The sequence below is a fragment of the Mustela nivalis genome, assembly GCF_964662115.1.
Source record: "Mustela nivalis genome assembly, chromosome: 10".
NCBI classification, from domain to species: Eukaryota; Metazoa; Chordata; class Mammalia; order Carnivora; family Mustelidae; genus Mustela; species Mustela nivalis.
This window is the reverse complement of record NC_139029.1, coordinates 44,666,833-44,681,639: the sequence shown is the minus strand read 5'-3', so window position 1 is coordinate 44,681,639 and position 14,807 is coordinate 44,666,833. Positions and strand designations below refer to the sequence as shown.

The following is a 14,807-nucleotide window of genomic DNA, read 5'->3' as shown; positions in this document are numbered from 1 at the left end:
TTAACAGTGTCTCCTGGCTTATATGTTGTGCTCATTGGCTTGTCTTCATGCATGCTCCACTCTACTCCTTAAATGCCTGTTCCACCCCAGATGCCCTCAGTGGTAACCCTTACTCCAGTTCTTAGCCCTTGGTCCTCACAGTTATTACCACCCAAAGCCATCTTCTCCATTTCTGGGTGCTGCTCTACTACTGGCTTGACTGTCCAAATTTTCCAGCTCCAAATTTCTCCCTATCTCCTCTTGAGTCTTAGGATAATTTTGTTAATGATCTTCAAAACACAAAGCTTTTATTTCTCCCCTTACTTGGGCAATCTGAATTAATTGCCTGGATGGGCCTGACCTCCCAAACACAAAATGCCTGTTTAAAATAAAAGACTGATTATTATATAATGAACTACATTCAGTTTACTAAATAGTTAACTTAAACAAAAATATATGTATATATTTATGCTGAATAGATGTATAATTTATGCTAATGATAATTACAAATAATACAAAAGCATAATAAGTCCACTGAAGCTCTGGTATTCATTACCAATGCTTCATTCTGCTTCGGCTCAACAGTCATAGACTGACAATTTGACAGTCCCCAGGAACTGCGCTGGGCCCTGAGGACAGAGAGATGGCAATGGTATCATCTTTGTCCTCAAAGAGATTCGAGTTTAGTCATGGTGTAAGATATATCATATTAGCCAATGTATTAGGAAAGCCCTTATTAAGAAATGAGTAGGCTGATGCTTGTTTTATCAAGACTCTGCAGAGATCCCTTATTTGCTGTGCTGTTGCTGGGTGAGCCTTGTGTTCACGTGTCCCTATCTACGTTGGCCTTTATTCCCTTGATCACTTCCTTGTGAGATGCATTACTGAGGCTTGACTTATGCTAAATAAGTGTGAAGCTAAATAACTCTCAACTCTCTGGATAGAAGATAGACCTGTCAAGTTTTCTTTTCCTTACTCACAAGAACCTTATTGTGATTAGGGAACACAGGCTGCTCCATATGGCCTCTTAAGGATCCAGGATCTCTGGGCTCCTTACTTCTTGAAGGGAGAGGATGGTGTCACAATGGAAAGGGACACCTGCTTTGAACCATGCCTACCGAGAACTAACACATAACATGTTTGCTCACAGGTCATTAGCCAAAATTTGTAACAGGACCCCAAACTAGCGACTATAAAGACTGGAAAATGTGGAAGAAACCTATAGATTATTATTTTGTGATTGTTAATGTTGCTGCCACTAGAGAAGTGATTTTAGAGCATGAGCTTTGAAGAATTTGAATCCTAACCCTGCTAGTTACTTTCTTCGGAGTCTAGGTCACACCTCTCTTCCCTGCTGAGTTCTGAGTGTAAATATACACATGGAGTTGAGTGGAGGTTGGGTAATATAGGAGATGGAGATTAAAGAGTACACTTTTTGTGATGAACACCAGGAGCTGTATGGAAGTCTTGATTACATGGGATTCTACACTTGAAAATAACATAACACCTGCATGTTAACTAACTGGAATTTAAATTAAAAAAAAAATTTAAAGAATATATATGAGGCCAAAATATCATCTATATGAATGATTGAAGACAGGCCCCAGGGTGTGGCTTTATACCATTAGTGAAACAGACCCACTGAAGAAATCCCAGAATTAGGCTAACCTCTGGACCAGGTAAGACTGATGTCATGATGCAACAGAGGAGAATGCCTCACTTCTGCAAGACTGATGGCTCCCAAAAGACAAGGAGGCAAGTAGGGACCATCAGAGCATGACTAGTTAAACTTCAACTACTTATGTTTTAGGCAGATCAGTTCACCTCTCTAGGAGTTCGTTCAGTGAAAAAGCTAGAAGAAATTCCAGTAGAGCACCTAAAAAAAACTCAAAGTGAGGGAAAAGAAGGGTTTCTTGATAACTCTTGCTAGATGTAACATTTGACTCAGTCACCCAGCCTCTCCGACCATCAGTTTGCTCATCTATAAAATGGCAATGACACTATCTCACCGTATCGCTTCTTGGGCCTTTTTCAACTGCTAGAGATTAGGAGATGTGCTAGACTTGTAATGGGGAAGCGTTCTTCAAATGCCTTCTATAAAATGCTCATAAATACTTGAGACAGAATTACTTATGAGTTTATAGAGACCAGATGGTTTTTTAACACATCCCCCACCCCCAGCACACACATAATGTAGAAAATCTTCTCAGCTGGTTCTTTCCAAAAACCTGCCCACTTATTTCACCACAAGCATTTCCTTAACCATCCTCTAGGGTTCTTCTTGTTCCTAACAGTAAATGTCTTAAACCACCTTTTTTGAGCAAAAGCAAAAGCTACCCAGCTAATATCCCTCCATGGAGGTTTCTCTTTTAACTCTTCCATGGCTGTTCCATGAGGGTTTGACTGGCACTGGAGAATGGAAAATACCCAAATCAAAAGAGTCATCTTCAGAAAATGAGCCTTCCATTTTCCTAGTGAAATACTAATTAGTCTCGGGCCCAGAGAGTCTAAGGTTGAGCCTTCTTAGATAAGAAATTATTTTTTTCAAATCTAAAAGATATTTAAAAGTAGAAATGTTTTAAATGAAAGTATTAAATTATACAATTACATGTGTAGACTCTGCCATTGAGGGAGTTATTTTCATGGTGTAGGCTGAATTCAGCATAAAAATATTTACTGCTCTGAAATGTCAATATGAAATAATCAGAATCTAAAATTAAATATTTACTGTATAATCAGCTTGCATTCATCCATCCACAATGTTCCCTGAAAAACACTGATTACACTGAATTTGACCACCTGGATTTTCCTAATATTTTCAGGCCTAGAAAAAAAAAAAAAAACTGTCGAAGTCTCACTCACAGCCATTTTCTAACAACTTTTCAAGGGAAATCTTTTGGAACAGGGAAGTAGGCAATGATGACTTAAGTGAGTTCCAGATACACACACACACCAGAAGCCAAGCCACCCTGTTGATCTCCCTTTGCCACATCTCTTGGGTCCAACCTCAATTCAGCAAGTCAGTAAGTCTTCACAGATATTCACCAGTTCTGTGACAGAAACTGTGCCAGGCAATAGGGATTCAAGTGTGGTCCATGTTCTTGGAGAGCTCAGCATCAAGTGCAAGAGACAGATTAATAAATAGCCAAAGACAATGCATTGTGATAAATCCTACATGAATAAGCCCATAGGCAGAGGACAAAGCGATCCTGAAGAAAATCATCAGACCTACACTAAGATTTGGGGAGTGGCTCAGTTGGTTAAGCATCTGCCTTCGGCTCAGGACATGATCCCGCCTGGGATCCTGGGATGGACTCCTGCATTGGGCTCCTTGCTCAGCAGGGAGACTGCTTCTCCCTCTGCTTGCCTTTCCCCCTGCTTGTATTCTCACTCTCTATAGCACTCCCTCTGGCAAATGAATGAATGAATGAAAGAATGAATGAACAACCTATTCTAAGATGTTATTTCAAAATGAAGCCAAAGGCAATATTGTTTATTTTATGAATGTCTATGCAATTGGAAGAGCCAAACTCATCTTAACTCACTGTAAAGACCTCATTTTACCATTTATTCTGAAGGTTAACATTGAGTCTGCCAATTCATTGGTGTGAGATGAGGTTGACTCTAGGGGACAGACAGCCTTGTGAAAGTGCTGGAAAGGTCAAAACATGATGCAGAAAGTCCTAGACTAAACAGGAGGTTGGAGTTTAAGTTGTGTGATCTTAGGTCAGGCCTGTTGATCTCTTAGGTTCTTTCTACCCCTGAATACTTATAATATTAACTATGAGCCATTTGCATTTTTTAGAAAATTAAAACATCCTAGAGATGCTTCAGCAGGGAATATTAGCCTAATTCAAGTTACAGGTTTCATTTGCTTATTCAATAATCGATGAGACAATGTAACAGTTCAAGAATATGGATGTTGGGGTCCATCAGAATTGGGTTTGAGTCCAAGCTTTGTCACTTTCCTGGTTATGAAACCATGAGAAATTCATTTAATTTTTTTGAGATGAGGAAGTTATCTGAGATGGGCACTATGGGAATTAAATGAGATAATGAATGCAAGAGCTTAACACAGTCCTCACACAAAAGAGACTCTCGGTAAATATTTTCAGTGAGTATAGCTGTGGGGTGCACACTGTCCATAGTGCTGAAGGAAAACCTAGTCCCTGCTTATACTCTGGGAAGACGGATGTTTAAATCATCATATCTAGTACACAAGAAAGATATATGATAGAAGCATGAACAAAGTAGCATCAAAGCATAGGAAGAGTGATATTGACTTAGAGCATGAGGTGTGGCAGCATCTAGAAAAGGCTATACATATGAGGGAGTGTGTCAACAGGATCTAATCTAGAAGTGAATTATCTAGGCAAGTAAGGCATGGGAGGGCAAAGGAAGAAGCATAAAGATACATAGGCCTAATGGTGATTAGAAAATAATGAGCATTCTGATGGATCTGTACATGAGATCAACATGGCAGCCTGGATAACCTTACAAAAGGTCACATGAAGGAATCTGGGCTTCTAATAAATGAGAACCTATCAAAAGCTGATCAACCACACACTCATTTTTAATTATTTTGACTTCAGGTTTCTTTACTCAGTTTGCCTTCTTATTACTCTGTTGCTTCATTGGTCTAAATCAGGAGTGGACAAACAGCCTGAAGACGAAATCTGGTAGGAGGCCCAAGCTTAGAATGGTTTTTACATTTTTTAAATTAAGTTTTTATTAAATTTTAATTCCAGTATAGTTAACATATAGATAATATAATGATTCTACAATTCTATCCATTGCTCAGTGCTCATCTGGGTAAGTATGATCTTTAATCCCCATCATCTATTTCACACATACCCCCGCCAACCTCCCCTCTGGAAACTATCAGTTTGTTCTCTCTAGTTAACAGTCTGTTTCTTGGTTTGCCTTTCTCTCTCTCCTTTTTCCTTTGTATGTTTGTTTTGTTTCTTAAATTCCACATATGAATGAAGTCATGTGGTATTTGTCTTTCTCTGAGTGACTTATTTTGCTTAGCATAGTACTCTGAGCTCCACCCATGTTGTTGTAAATGGCAAGGTTTGATACTTTTTATTGCTGAATAATATTACATTGTATATGTACATATAACTACAACTTTTTTTTTAAGAACTGTATTATAAATAGACTCTTGTACATAGAAGAAACACCTATACAGAGGACCCAGATTCCCACGAAGATGGATCCTAGCCCTTCTTTTCCATACTGGGAAAAGAGAACAAGAAAAATGATTCTATCTTGTTCTTAACTGTTTTCACTATGCAGCCAGTTTTTCAAGTATCATTTCTATTCCTTTGCTGGTGTTCTTTGTTTTTCTCCAATGTGGGAATCAGGCCTTTCAGTTCAGCCTTGACTTTGTTTGCAACTTCTTTATCAGAACTCTGGAGAGGGCTAGAAAGAATAATGGCTCCTTGGTTTTACATTAGCCCAGGACTTCATGTTCTTCAACCAACATACTCTGCAAGTGTTTCTGCAAAACAACATTCTCTTCCACTTCCCTTCATCTTTTTCTCTTGTTCTATTAAGCACTTCAGAACTAGATCTCCTGCAGGTGTTCTACAACATGAAGCTCTCTGTCTTTGCCACCTGGATGTCACTCTCCTGCTGTCAAGCTGGCAACAGCATTCATGACAGGCTGGATGTCTCCAGTGGTGGCTCCCAGAATGTCAGACACCAACACACATGCAGACTCATGTAACACCACCTCTTGGGCTAGTCCTTGAAGGCAGCTTAACAAAACTGGAGAGATGGACTTGCAGAGCTCTAGTGGGCAGAACTCTGTATCCTTCTTACTGTGTGTGTTTCCACCTCCTTTCAGCAGAACCTCAATAACTTCTTATACTGTATGTGCAGGATCCCTGGGGCTCAGTTAATACAATAGAACCATTCTTCTATATTTGTCATTTACTATGTTAAGCCAGAAATTAATAATTTCTGATATGATTATCTGCTTCACAAATTTGGTACCATCAATACAATCAAATGCCACCAGTAAGACCAAATAAGAGTACTGGCCATTAGCCACCTTTTCAACATAAGCCTTGATGATTTTCACAGCCACTTTCCTGTCCTTCAAATGTATGTCACAGACAGCAAACGGCCACTCTAGCGCCATCTTGTATGTGCCACATATATCACTGCTTCACAGATGGCTTCAATCTCTTTTTATTTTTTAAATTTAAAATCAATTTAATTCACATATAGCATATTATTAGTTTCAGAGGTAAAATTTAGTGATTCATCCGTTTCTTATAACACCCAGTACTCATTATATCAGGTGCTCTCCTTAATGCCCATCACCCAGTTACCCCTTCCCCTCACCCTCCTCCCCTCCAGCAACCCTTAGTTTGTTTCCTAGTTAAGAGTCTCCTATAGTTTGTCTCTATGAGTTCATCTTTATTTTTCCTTCCCTTCCCTATGTTCCTCTATTTTGTTACTTAAATTCCACATACAAGTGAAATCATATGATATTTGTCTTTCTGATCTTAGCTTTGGGGGTGCATAGTTTTAAAAGTCCAAGAATACCCTATGCACCCATAGAACACTTAATCACAGCTTCCTTTTGGGCCATTGGAGTGAGAATCTGCTTCATTTCATCTATGATAAACATAATTTTTCCTGGCTAGACCTCTAATATTTTGTTCAGAGCTGGGCAGTTGGCTGATTTATAAAATGTGCTCACATAGAGCTCCTCCCTCAGCACCTTCCACTGCTCCAAGATGGCTTTGTCATTGTACGTACACTCCACAATGGCAGACACTTCCGCATGCCAGAGCATCTTCCCCACGTGGCCTCTAAATCTTCTCATTATCTCTTCAATCTGTGGCTTACTCCCCTACACAAGAAATTTCTTAGTATCTCTGGAATATTTACCTCTACTTAATTGGGCCAAATCATCTCACAGTTCTTCAAAAGCCTGTCTTTGCCGTTCTTCATTACCATACTGAATGTCATACTGGATCATAAAAGTTGAATCGTGCAAAAATGCGATGGTTTTAATTTTCCCTTGAATCAACTTCTGCAAATCACTCATCACCTTCACCCTCTTTCCTTTGTCACAGTTTTTTCTTCTTAAGATCTTCCAAATCTGCTTTTCTGGAACAACAATGTTCTAGTTGGTTTTATCACTCAGCTGCCTGTTTTGCTTTGGTTCTTTTTTTTTTTTTAAGTCACCCCATTTATGCTCTTGACTGTTGATTCATCACTTTTATGGTCCACCTGGAATTTTCTCTTCCTATTGAATTTATTCACCTGCTGGAATTTGTTCCTTACTATTTTATCCTCTTGCTTATTTTTGAACTGTTTTACACCTTTTCTCCCAGGTTTTGGGGCATATTTCTCCAAGTTATTTGATGTGATTTTAGAGCCACCTTCCTGGATAACTTTTCTTGGAAATGTCTTTGATGAACCAGAATCATTCTTTGCACCCTTTTCTGTGATCTTTTTTTTTTTTTCCCTCTGACTTCCATCATAGCAGTTTGCACATGTACACCACATTTTCTTTATCCATTCTTCTATTCATGGACACTTGGATTGCTTCTATAATTTGGCCTTTGTAAATAGTACTGCAGTAAACACTGGGGTGCACATATCCTTTTGAATTAGTGTTTTTGTATTCTTTTGGGTAAATACCCAGTAGTGCAAATACTGTATCATTGGATGGTTATATATTTAACATTCTGAAGACTCTCCATACTGTTTTCTACATGGCTGCACCACGGCTGCATTCCCACTACTAGTGCACAAGAGTTCCTTTGTGTCCACATCTTGCTAACACCTATTGTTTCTCACATTTTTTATTTTAGCCATTCTAACAGATGGGAGGTGATATCTCATTGTAGTTTTGATTTGCATTTCCCTGCTGATGAGTAATGTTGAGCATGTTTTCATGAGTCTCTTGGCCATCTAGATGTCTTCTTTGGAGTTATGTCTGTTCATGTCTTCTGCTCATTTTTAATTGGATTATTTATTTTGGGGGTATTGAGTTGTGAAGTTCTTTATTTTCTTTGGATACTAACTCTTCATCTGATACATTCTTTGCAAATATCTTCTCCCTTTCAGTAGGTTGTCTTTTAGTTTAGTTATTTCCTTCGCCATGCAGAAGCTTTTTATTTTGATGTAGTCTGAATAGTTTCTTTGCTTTTGTTTCCCTTGCCTAAAGAGATCTATCTAGAAAAATGTTGCTATGGCCAAAGTCAGAAATTCCTGCCTGTGCTCTCTACTAGGATTTTTGTAGTTTCAGGTCTCATATGTAAGTCTCTAATCCATTTTAAGTTTATTTTTGTATATGGTATAAGAAAGTGGTCCAGTTTTCATTCTTTAGCATGTAGCTGCCCAGTTTTCTCAACACCATGTATTGAAGAGACTGTCTTTTTCCCATTGGATAGTCTTGCTTCTTTTGTCAAAGATTAATTAACTATATAATTGTAGGTTCATTACTGGGTTTTCTATCCTGTTCCACTGATCTGTGGGTCTATGTGTATGCCAGTACCATACTGTTTTAAGTACTATAGCTTTTTTGTGTAAGTTGAAATCTAAAATTGTGATACCTCTTGTTTTGTTTTTCTTTTTCAAGATTGTTTTGGCTACTCAGTGTCCTTTGTGGTTCCATACAACTTTTAGCATTATTTGTTCCATTTCTGTGAAAAATACTTGGTATTTTGTTAGGGATTATTTTAAATCTGTAGATCACTTTTGGTGGTATGGACATTTTAATAGTATTTGCTCTTCCAGTCCATGAGCATGAAATGTCTTTCCATTTGTTTATGTCATAGCTTTTATAGTTTTACACGGTTATATGAGTAACTATATACTATACTTGATTTTGTCCCTTGGCCACAAAGCATAAAATATTACTTGGCCCATTAAGAAAAGTTTTGCTGACCACTGGCTTAAATGACTAATATTAAATGTATAATATATTTTTTAACAAAAGGCAAAAATTTAATAGACAGGACCTTATAAATATTTTCTTTGTGCCTAACACGTCTATAATTATCTTTCTCCCTGAAAATATTCTTTCTCGTCCAGCCTACCTTTTACATTATGTACCAGGTCAGTATTCAATGACTAGCCTGTTTTCCTGTATTCTTTGCCTCCTTAGATATATGTTATATTTTCTCTAAGATCTTATGATGATTAAACAGTAGAAGTTTTATGCTCTTCCACCTTTTCTTTATCTTCCTGGAAGTCACCTAACAGTTCTACTGATATCTATTTTCTTGGCCTGAAAATAAGAACTTCCCTCTTTTCTAAGTGACCTAGCTTGCACTTTTGTGTGGGAGCTACAATAACTGGACTGTAGATGATTGATTTATATTTATACATATGTAAAGAGACCTCAAACAACAATGACTTAAATAGAGCATATTTCTCTACCACACCTAATAGTCCTGGGAGAGTTGGCCAGAGCTGGGGTGATACTCTGCTCCATAAGAAGTTGCAGGGATCCAGGCTCTTTCCTGTGTTGTTTCTCCATTCTTAAACAGGTTTCCCTTTTATGAGTGGTGCAAGATGACTCACGACCACATTGTATTCCAAACACTTGAATAAAAGATGATGAGAGCATCATACCTACCTTGCAATATTGTTGCAAAATTATAGATAAGTAATATACCTGAGCAAGTGCTACAGCTGTCTGTTATTACTAATACATATGTAATTGCAAAGGTTCTGGTGAACTGCCAATTATTTAACATGTGCTGAAGAAAAATAATTCCAGTGGAGTCGAATTGTGAAATAAATATAAAGATGCATTTTTTATCTTCTTCATTCTGGGAATATGATGAGTATTATTACAATGAGCGTACTAGTATAGCTAAATTTGAGAGGAGTTTTGTTTTTGTTTTGTTATGAGCCAAAGATTGTCTTAAGGATTTCAATTCTAGTAAATTCTGAATTCCATGCATAACTCAGCAGCAAATTCTTAGAATCCCTGTACCTTTTCTCAGACTTTTTGCCTGTAGCCAAATCCTATTAAATGTATTTCCATGTCATGTTGTGCTTAAATAATGTGGCAGGACAGGGCCTTGACTTAGAGAATGACACCCTTCCTCCGAGGAGGCTTCTATCACAATCATCTCATACAGAAATCATATCTTGTATTCTGCCTCTGTGGAAATGGGAGATGTTGTTAAAAATTTATTTTTGCTGCAAGAAAATCTGATTCTTGGTTTATTGTGTCAAACAGCTTCTAGTATATAGTGCTGGGCTGCTGTCCAGCTGTGAGGTTCACATAAATTAATTTAACCCTTGGGTATATTGTGAGGCCAATTAGAATGGTCCCTCCAGGTGCAGCAGGGAGTTAAGAACACTTTTCATGAGGGGAGTCCAGATGATTTGATGATGCCCAAAGTCTTGTATAGAATATTTTCCAAATTTTGTAGCAAATACTCATGTAAAATATGTTTATGACAGCTTGAATATATATTCATATGTAAATACATACATGCATATACATATATATATGAATAGTGTGAAGGAAAATCACAATAATACCTAGCCGCATATCAGTTTGCAGAATGTGATGTGTATTTTCTGGAATAATCTGAAGCATTTGAATAAAATTGAATTGGATTCTGCCAATCAAAAACACCTCCTTTTCTCTCTTTTGATCTCCTTTTCTTAGCACTAATTCTACTGAGAAAGAGATGGATTGGCTAAGTCTTGTGCATTGAATCCTTTGAAAGCACAAACATAAGATAAAATCATGTGGCCCTTTAATGTGCCTCCTATGGTCCTTGGTCCCTCGCTCAAATTAAGGGTTCAGCACCATCATCCCTCTGGATAATTACCAGAATAGTCACAAAAGCCAGCATAGAAATCCCATGGCTTTGCCCATTTGCAAAGTATTCATTCATATGATTTATAATATGCATATGTCAATGTTTAGAATTATAATAAAATATAAAAGGAAAACTGTAAATTATCATATAGAGGTCTCCCACACCAAATAATAAGGCCAAAACACTCTCCAAGGATCTTTACACGTGGAGTTTGAGAAGCACTGAATCAAATCCAATTTTGAAGTTGCTTATTTCAAGGTTAAATGGACCCTTTCTAGGATCTAGAATTTCCCCTCTTGAGTGTTAAATACCATTTTGCTTGATATAGGTTTATTAAGAGGTAATATCATCTGATGGTTCAGAGCACAGGCTTTGGGATAAGACTCAAGTCTGAGTTGTGTCTCCATCCTGTCCTTTGTTTTGAGGATGTTTTGGCCACAATGTCTCCTGTCAACTTTCCCTCTTAATATTTACTTAATCTACTTATAATTCTCTTTTAGACCTTAGCTCAAACCCATTTCAAAATGAACCCTTTCCTCAACTTACCGATAAGAAGTTGTCGCTGGTATAAGTACCTGTACTCTCTATTTGATAATAACAACTACAGCAGCAACAATGACACAGTAACAGTCAGCTTCTCCCTCTCCCTCTGTGATCTCTCGCTTTCACTCTCTCTCAAGCAAATAAATAAAATCTTTTTAAAAAATAAAATAAGAATTTCAAAGTTCAGTTCCTCAGTCCCACTGGGCATTTTTTTTTTCTTTAAAGATTCCATTTATTTATTTGACAGAGAGAGACCACAAGTAGGCAGATAGGCAGGCAGAGAGAGAGAGAAGAGAGAAAGCAGGCTCCCTGCCAAGCAGAGAGCCCGATGCAGGACTCGATCCCAGGACCCCGAGACCATGACCTGAGCCGAAGGCAGAGGCTCAACCCACTGAGCCACCCAGGCGCCCCCCACTGGGTATATTTCAAGTGTTCAATAATCTCATCTTGCTAGTGGCTACCATGTTGGATGGTACAAGCCTAGAGGCTAAGGAACTTACCAGAGGTCAGTCAGACATCCAGTCAGTAAATATTTACTAAGTATCTATTATAAGACAGGTGCTGTTCTAATTTCTAGAGACATCGTCATAAACAAAACAGACCAAATCACTGCTCTGGTGAAGCTTTCGTGACAGTAGGACCAAAGACAATAAACAAATAATTAACTAATAAATTATTTCAGGTGGTATTAAATACCATGGAAGAGAATAAAGCAGGTGGAGAAATGGCGGTAGATGGTGCTACTGTGTATAGCTTGCCCGGCTGTACACTGCCCAACTCCAAAGGGGCACAATTCACATCATCTGTGATGTGAATGCCACTCCCTGGAGTTGTACAAAGCAGTAGCCCTTGTGGGATGTGGGCAGAAATCTGATGTAGATGAATCAGGAAAGACCATCCAATAATGGAAGATCATTTCCACACAGATATGAAGGCACTGAGGGAGCAAGCCTGGCAATATAAAAGAAGGACTTTTCAATCAGAGAGAAGAGCCAGTGCAAAAGCCCCACAGCAGGAAGAGTGCCTAGCATGTTGGTAGGGAGCCAGCTTAGGCAGTACATATTAAATGGGGGCACGCAGTCAGGGATGCAGTCGGAGAGGTAGCCAGAAGCTTGACCAAGGTAGGGATGTGTTGGCCGTGATTAGGACTTTGACATTTATATTGAATACAGTGGGAAACAATGACTTGAGCTCTCTCTTGCTCTCAATCAATTGTCTTTTTTTCCCTTCACTTTATTTGTTTTTTCATTAATTCATTTATTCATTTATTTGTTTATATAAGAACTAGCCTAGCTGCTTTGTTGAGACCAGATTGAAGGGAGATGGTAAGTTGCAGGAAACCAGGGACCCTACTATTGCAGTCATCAAGCTGGAAGATGGTGATAGTTCAGAGTAGGGTCAGAGCAGGAGGCATGGCAAAAGCTGGTTTTAGAGAGATGAGGTGGAAAAAGAGTTTGAAGTAGGAGCTCCAGAACTGAGATCACAACCCAGCAAGCCTTATTGCAGAAGCCCCACTTAACCACTACACCGCTCTGCTATGGGGTCTCTCCCACTAGAACGTTAAGATACAGAAGAGGTCATGGTCTTTCTTGTTCACCATTCTGTCCCATTGCCCTGCACAGTGTGGGGCACTCAGTACGTATTTAATGAAAAACGAACCCTTACTGTGTAAATAAGGAAACTGGGTCCCAAGGAGGTTGGCAATGAATTAGTAACTAGTGGGGGTAGAATGCATATGTACTGGTTGCACAAATGTTTTCTAAGTCTCAGGGACCAGCCTGCCCATCTCTGCCAGTTTCTGTTGTCCAGCAAGCAAGCATCCAAGCCAAGGCCTGTTTCTTAGGAAGCTCAGTGACTGGTTGCCACTTTTTCGTTCCTATACACACTGCACCAATTTGTTCCACAAATCGAAGTTAGTTGAAGGAGAACAACAGTGAGCTGTATTATGCCTGCCTGCTTTGATATGCTATTCTAATGCCCGTCTCTTCATTACGGTCACCCTCCTCCTTTCTTTCCCTAAGCACGCATTTAAAAGATAAAGACATAAAATTTATCTTCCTATTTCCTTGCATGGTTTTCTGCAACTGAATATGCTCCCCATAAAATTGATTTAAGATACCTACCCAACTTTAAATTGATTGCAATCTACCTTTAACTTCTATTGCTTTGTTTTTCTTTTAGCAACTTTCTTAACTTGGCTATGACTTCATTGAAGGCCAGCTCCTCTAGACTTTCCTAAGGGCACAAAAAGATCAAAAGCTTTTCTATTTTTATCTCATGGGGGGGGTTCACATTATAAAAGAAACCCATACTCACTGAAGGGAGTTTGAAACACACACACACACACACACACAGTCACAAAGAAGGTAAAAAGGAAAAGTGTAATTCTGTAACCCAAAGAGAGTACCTTTAAAAATTCTTGGCATATTTTCTTGCCATCTCTTTCTGTATGTGAACAAGTGAATGTGTGTATGTGAGTGTGCGCACACATATTTATTGTGAATCATTCTTTCTCACTTAACAAACCATTTACATTTTACTATGTAGCATTTTAAATAGTGCTTTAATAGCTATATGCTATTTAGTAATAAAAATGTTGCTATCTCTCCCACTGATAGGCATTTTTCCCAATTATCCTGTCACAAATAATGCTACACTGAACATTTTTGTTCATAATATAGATTCTGTATTTAGAGTGATTTCTAAATCATTCCCCAAAGTGGAATCTCTCCCAAATTCCCAAAAGTGGGATCATTTAGTCAGTCAAAAATAACATTATATTGTAACATTTTAAGTTTCTACCTATAATGTATGCAAACATCTATCTCCCTACTAGCATTAATTATTAAATGGCTGTCTTTTTGTCTCTTTTTGTATAACTATGCTAATGTTTTTCAAAGCCACCAAATTTTATTAATTTGCATGTGTCTGATTGCTTCTAAACTTGAGTATTTCCATCTACCTGTTTGTTCATTGTATTAATTTTATTATTCATGTCCTTTTCTTACTTATTAATCAAAATAGTCTTCTTATCAATTTGTTTAACTTTTGTAGAATAAACATATTGCATTTATCAAAAATTTCTATACAGATATGGTTTAACAGAATTTTCTTTGTGTTTTCATGCTGTTTATAGCATGATTTTAATATACATTTGAGAGGATCAGTACCTTCTAAAATAAAAATAAATGGGGTGCCTGGGTCACTCAGTTAGTTAAGCATCCAGCTCTTGATACAGGCTCAGGTCATGATCTCAGGGTTCTAAGATCAAGCCCTGCATTGGGCTCTGTGCTCAGCTAAGTCTGCCTGAAATTCTCCCTCTCCTTCTGCCCCTCCCCCTGCTCGCACTCAATCTCAATCTCTCTCTCTGTGTTAAATAAATAAGTAAATAAATAAATAAATTTATAGTAGATATTTTAGGAAATACAAATAAGCAAGAAGAAGAAAATAAAATTCCCCCACATGCTT

General features: G+C 38.0%; 1 protein-coding gene and 1 pseudogene across 4 annotated transcripts in view; one reads left to right on the top strand and one right to left on the bottom strand.

Annotated features, from left to right (window-relative positions):
- The window catches only part of DAB1 (DAB adaptor protein 1), a 1,133,179-nt gene that overhangs the window by 510,699 nt on the left and 607,673 nt on the right, over positions 1 to 14,807 (top strand). The gene's annotated exons all lie outside the window — the stretch shown is intronic.
- LOC309842197 (pumilio homolog 3-like) lies at positions 5,270 to 7,481 on the bottom strand (annotated as a pseudogene). The gene is made up of 2 exons: positions 6,465 to 7,481; positions 5,270 to 6,173 (listed from the first exon to the last, which is right to left on the bottom strand). The product of its transcript is annotated as a pumilio homolog 3-like (transcript).